Below are 6,000 nucleotides of genomic sequence, written 5' to 3'. Positions count from 1 at the left end.
AATTTAAAGAAAACTTTTTTTGTCACATATTCTTCAATTATGGTTAAAACAAAAACAATGTAATGCATAATCAGTCAGGTTATCAGTAATATCGATTACACTGTAAACACAGCACAAATCAATGGCTGAGTGCAGCTACACCTTACATCATGCTCTTCTCCACATGTGAAGCCCGAAAGATCTGGTATGCTGCTGACCCACGGTGATAAAGTGAAGCACCACACCTCCTGACAAAGCCTATTACCAGCCTAAAGCGCAAAAGACCATATTTAGAGGTGTGTGAGTGCGAAAGAGCGGGCCGTTATTAACCAGTATGCCTTTAAATGGCGTGTACTGGTGCTGAGGAGAGGGCGGACCTGGGTGGCGCGCGCGTGTGCGCCTTTCGCCTGCAGCCGCTGCAAGTGGCACCGAGCTAACAGCGGCTTTTGTGCCCATGATGCACCGTGGTCGTCGCACCTGTAAGGAAGGATAAAGCTGTCACTGTACCGTCTCTACATCAGCACCACCGGCGCCGGAAACACTGCTGCTTAAAAAAAACAACACAAGTCTGGACTAGAAGAGGAAAAAAGATCTCTGTGGAGTTGGATTTTAGCAGTTGGATACTCTTGGCTGTCTGTTTAACTAAGGTCAGTAACGTCGTCTGTGTAGTCTAGTCTGTCCATATCATTTATCCACGTATGACTTGAACTGAGACAGGAGCATGTTCCAGGGAAAATATGGGGAAGAGGCGGATCGAGTTTCCACTCCTGACGGACAGGTACCACGGGACTAGCCACTTTTACGGGAGTTTCCCCTTCACTCACAATTTTTACGCACCGAAACGGCGAATGTGCCGAGTCTCCTTGAAGGAAAAGTCGCGTCTGAGGGGCTGAAAATGAGAATTTCTGCCATGTTGTCTTCTAAATTGGTCTGATGGAACAGACGCACAGTGACTGGCGGGTGTAGAATTACACCCCCCTCCGCTCTCTCGGTGTTTACAACAGAAATGCTCAATTTTCGTTTCATTATATTTCACACATACACAAATAAACATGCTCGTGTTGAATATGAAAAACGGGGCTTTGAGGGAAACCTGCAGAACTCGTTTTTAAAATGATGAATAATAGATGAGGTGAACGCCAGGTGTCCAGTGTCCGCGCATTGTTCTTGTCTGCAGCTTTTATGCTGGAATGTCAAACACACTGCGACGCCCTTTAGGCCCCACAAACCCAGCCTACAATCTTTACATTTAGCTTCATGTCATTTCGTGTCATTTGAGCAGTTTGATTCATGACCTTCCGGAGATGGACAGCGCGCGGCGGCAGGCTGCATGCTTCCTCGCCATGAAATAACCACCACATTCCTCAATCATCCCCCATTTTTCTGATTTTTTTAAAGCTAAGCGCAACTCAACGGAATTCTTTAAAAGCCTTCACATTACTCTATCAAGATCAATAATAGCCGGTTCAGTTTTAGCATTTGCTTGGAAAACGAACGTGCTCCGCTGAAATGGAGCATAGCGATTATATGTGAGGAAAATTTCATTTCCGTAAAAGGAGTTTTTGGATTTTGGTTTTTCCCCTGTGGATCAAATGGCGTCCGCAGTAACAGCAGGGAGGTTTGCTGACTGCTCCTCTCAGCAAACTGCCTTTCATGGCGCACAATAAGCTTACAACTTTTTTTCATCTGCATCACTCCACATTTGCTGAAGGGGCCTGTTTTAACTGGGCCCGATTATAAGATCAACTCGAATTCATTTAACAACAACAACAAAATAAATAAATAAATAAATAAATAAAATGTCATTTTAATTGGACAGTGTTTTCCCCCTTTTACACCATTTTTTTTACACTGCGGCAAATGCAGGATGTCTCATTTACATCAAATCTGACTGTTTTCCACAGGACAAAAACAAAAGGCCCCGCGCTTGTATAAGAATCCACCGTCTGCCGCAAAATAACAATCAAGGCCTCGATCTGACGCCGTCTAACATCAGCTCTACTTCGAACCCATGAACAAGAGTGAAAATGAGTTCAGGCTGATGGCAATTAGATATTTTTTTCTTCGCCGCTGCAGTGCATATTTCGATGTGTCGGATTTGTAGAGTTAATAGGATTAGATTTTTTTTGTGCTTTTATGCACGGGGAATTCCTAATCTGGATTTTTTAACGCTTCTGTGGATGGGCGTAACCCAAACCTAGAGAATGCGTCTGTTTCCCCTGCAAAGGGCCCAATGATGTCTCATCACCTACACTTTAAATGGCTAATATTCTCCGAGGCTGACAGTTCTAGGAAGAAAAAAAATCTTTCGTTTGATTATTTTTAAATATTTCTCGGCAGGTTGTGTTAAATCTGATTGTAAATGTGTGTTCATTATTAACATGTGATCCAGTGTTGGGTTGATATATACTGAAAAACGCCTCAGAATACGACGCGTGTTTGATGCAGAAATATAAAACACCCCTTTAATTTTCCTTCATCCTAATTTAAGGTTAGGGTGGTGGTGGTAGTGTGGAGGGTGGGGGTGATTCGGGTAATTTGGCTGTCCCTTTTCCCCCGTGGTTGGCAGCCGATTAACTACGCTGACAAATCAAGTGTAAAAAGCCAAGGGCTCTCAAGGTACCACTAATCCCACTGGGCGGGGAGAGTCAAATAATACGCAGCATTCTGGAGAATGCTCTTTTCTTTAGTTTGGTCGTTTTCTGCATTTTTTCGTTGTGAGTGTGTCATAGTTGGGCCATAAAAAATCTCAATTTTGTGAACAACTGATCATTTAAAATTGTATGTGTCAGCCTGAAAATACAAGTTATTTCTGATGAAGGTTTTAGGCTTAATGATGGGCAATTCAATAACCGAGTTTTTGGATAACATGAGAAATATAAGGTGATTAAAATACCTTCAATCAAATGAAAAAAGTCCTCAGCTATTAGGCTGTCTGGTGTTACGTAAACGGGTGGTGGCGGTGTGTGTGGCTGAGAGGTGTATATCCGTGCTTTGGCTGTCGCGTACACGTGCAGTCGTTTATTCTTTTTATTCGAACGTGCACACTCGTGATTAGACTTATGGAGTGTATGCTGTACGCGTGCGCTCGCGTGTTGCGTGTACTGCCGTTGGTAAAGTATAGGCGTCTGTGGTGTCGTTGAGCACACGTGCACGAGGCTGTGGGAGTTTGTGGGGTGCTGGGTGCTCTCTGACTGGGTGATGTAATGCCGTGAAGGGTGCTGCAGCAGAAATCACGGAGCCCAGGGAAGGCGTGTCCTGCCTGCTGAGAAGCTGGATAACAACACGGTGCCCACGCGCAACCGCTGCCAAATACACCCCCCTCCCGCTCTCTCCCTTCCTTTGCTCCACAAACACACACACACACCGTCCCTCAGCTTAGCTTTCTTTTATGTTGCTGTTATTTAATTTAATGAACTTGTAGTTTATTTAAAAACGAACAATCTGCAGTAATAAAATATGGAAGCTTTTAACAGGTCAGCAAAGAAAATGAGACTGAACGTTGACTCATTTCATGCTGAAGGTTTTAGGGTCAGAATTTAATAATGAATATATTTGGTTTCCACGACGTTTCTCTGTTGATACGTTGAATTGTTTGATAATTGTATGAATAAAAATATAAAACAAAAAACAAATAAACAAACAAACAAACAAACAAAAAAAAAAAAAACCCAAAACCCAACAATGTTTTCAGTCAAACAAATTACAATTTCCACCTTAAAAAGATGAAATGATTTATTTTAGTCGACTTCTAATAGAGATTCTGCACATTTTGCCAGTACCTTGGTACATATGATGGATTGTTAGGTTGTCGTCATATGAGATTTTCATGGCATGATTTTCATGTCTGTTAGAATTATCAAAAAACATTATTACTGTCTAAAAAAGCTGAACAATGATCATTTGACCATCTCTTAATCTCATCTGTAATTTCATGTTTCATTTCATGCCAAAGGAATAAACACACGAGTACAGAGAAGCAAAGAGACGTTCTATTGAGGAACAAATACACGCTATCTCAGCGGCTTGTCCAGAGGTTTCAGGACATCACAGCACATCGTCACATCCAGTCTGTGTAGAAGAACTGAGCCCAAATGCATCTGCCTAAAATGGTGGATCAGTGCTGCTCTGTGTACCAGGAAAGGTCTGTTACAGACTTGAAGTATGTGTTTGCAGTGTGATGAAGAATAGTGTTAGGGTGTTTTGTGAAATGCATGAGTGGGAATGGATGAGGTGGAACATCCCTCCCTCCTCCATCTCTGTTTCCACTCATCTTTCCTTCTGCTGTCTCTCCTCCTCCTCCTCGCCACTGTCAGCATGCATGTGCTGCTCAAATGATTTTGTACCACTGCAGCAATAAAGCCAGCAAAGAAAATGGCACTTCTTTGAATCCGCTGTGAGAGGCAAAATGGCCAGTGTCTCTGTACGTATCTGGAGGCTTTACTCTCAGTGAGATAAGCGCGTCCCAAAAATCTGTAGCCTGAGATATTATCGTTAAGCTATGGAGGACATTTTGTCTCTGCATCTGGACAGCATTACCGCATGCGTGTGTGTTTTTGTGCAACGGGTTACGCTTGTGATCAGGGCACCTGCTGTAAAATTACTGGCAAGTAGCATCAATTTAAACACAAGAGGCCAGCCGATTGGTCGCTTTCATCTGCATTTGCACACACACACACACACACACACACACACACACACACACACACACACACACACACACACACACACACACACACACACACGCTTCACTCCAGTCCGTGTGGCTCTTAATAGGATTCAGTGTGCTGCTGCCTTTTGTCAGTGAGTGTATGTGGACTCGTCCCTGTGGGGTTCGTCAAAGGAGCCTTTTACCGAGAACAATGATCCATGCCGTTTAGCCTTTTAACCCCCAACACTTCTCACACAGCAACAAAAGACACACACGTGTGCACACGCGTCGTGCAGAGTGTACACATCCTGAAACCAAAACTGCAGACTTGCATCCTCAATTTCTTACTGCCTAATACTGCGATGCCCATGTGGGGCTGATAATGCAAATTACGACTACAACCACAGAACATTTAAAAATCAAGATTTTACTCATTTGAACATTCATAGAAGATTTCAAAGGATTTGAACTATACCTGCAGCCTGTGCTGCTAGCTGGAAGTTCCTGTTTTCAGTAAATCAGCTAAACATTATGTTCTCACCATCCTGCAGGTCTTTTAAAAAATGTAATTAATTTTTTGGGATGCGTATTAAAGTGATGCAAAATGTTTTGTAGATGATGGCTGCTACTCGAGTAATATAACATGCACATTCTTAACATCCTTAATATCCGAGTAAATGAAATGATAAAGTTTGCTTCTAAATGCAACATTTAATAATCATCTTTGGCATTAATGAAGAAGAGAAGTGTTTCCAAGAGTGGAGCAGCTGATAATTGAGGGGTTCAGCATAGCACAGTGAGATAGTGCAGGTGTACTAATTGAAAGGCTGGTATTTTAAATCCTGGCTGCCCTAGTCGGCATGCTGAAGTACCCTTGGGCAATTTACTGAACCCTGAACTGATCCCGACGGATTCGTTGGAGTATGAATGCACGCTGTGTGCATTCACTTAGATGTGTGAATGAAACATGTTCTATAAAGTGGTCTGAGTGAAAGGTGCTCTAAAAGAACCAGCCCACTGTAGACATTGTGTGTGCTGATAGAGTCATATGACACAATCATCACACAACACGTAAAAGTCTTACGAGGATCGTTTTGGAGGTTCAGTGATATGATGATGCAAACATCCGTGGCTGTCTCTGCTCTGGTTTCGTTGTATTACCATGGTAACCCAAGCAAACAACCAAGTAATGATCAACAACATAAAACAAAATGTTATGTGTGTCCGTGTAAAACAATATATTAAAATATTTCTTGATTTCACTTCTCAGTTTATACTTGAAAAGTGTCCAGCGATATTAACACGACTGCACTGCATGTTTATACTGGTGTGTTCACAGAGGTGAGCATTCCTGTGCAAATGGTTTGCAT

The 6,000-nt window shown here is 42.5% G+C and overlaps 1 protein-coding gene across 1 annotated transcript in view; it reads left to right on the top strand.

Moving 5' to 3' along the window:
• Nucleotides 1-346: 346 nt before the first annotated feature.
• The window catches only part of LOC145422598 (neurexin-3a-like), a 45,202-nt gene continuing 39,548 nt past the window's right edge, over nucleotides 347-6,000 (top strand). Inside the window, exon 1 of the mRNA XM_080294141.1 lies at nucleotides 347-626. The gene's annotated coding sequence lies outside the window, so the exon portion shown is untranslated. The remainder of the gene's footprint in view (nucleotides 627-6,000) is intronic.

The sequence above is a fragment of the Astatotilapia calliptera genome, chromosome 19 (genome assembly GCF_964374335.1).
Source record: "Astatotilapia calliptera chromosome 19, fAstCal68.1, whole genome shotgun sequence".
NCBI classification, from domain to species: Eukaryota; Metazoa; Chordata; class Actinopteri; order Cichliformes; family Cichlidae; genus Astatotilapia; species Astatotilapia calliptera.
The sequence above is the reverse complement of the archived record's forward strand: the minus strand, read 5'-3'. Positions and strand labels throughout refer to the sequence as shown.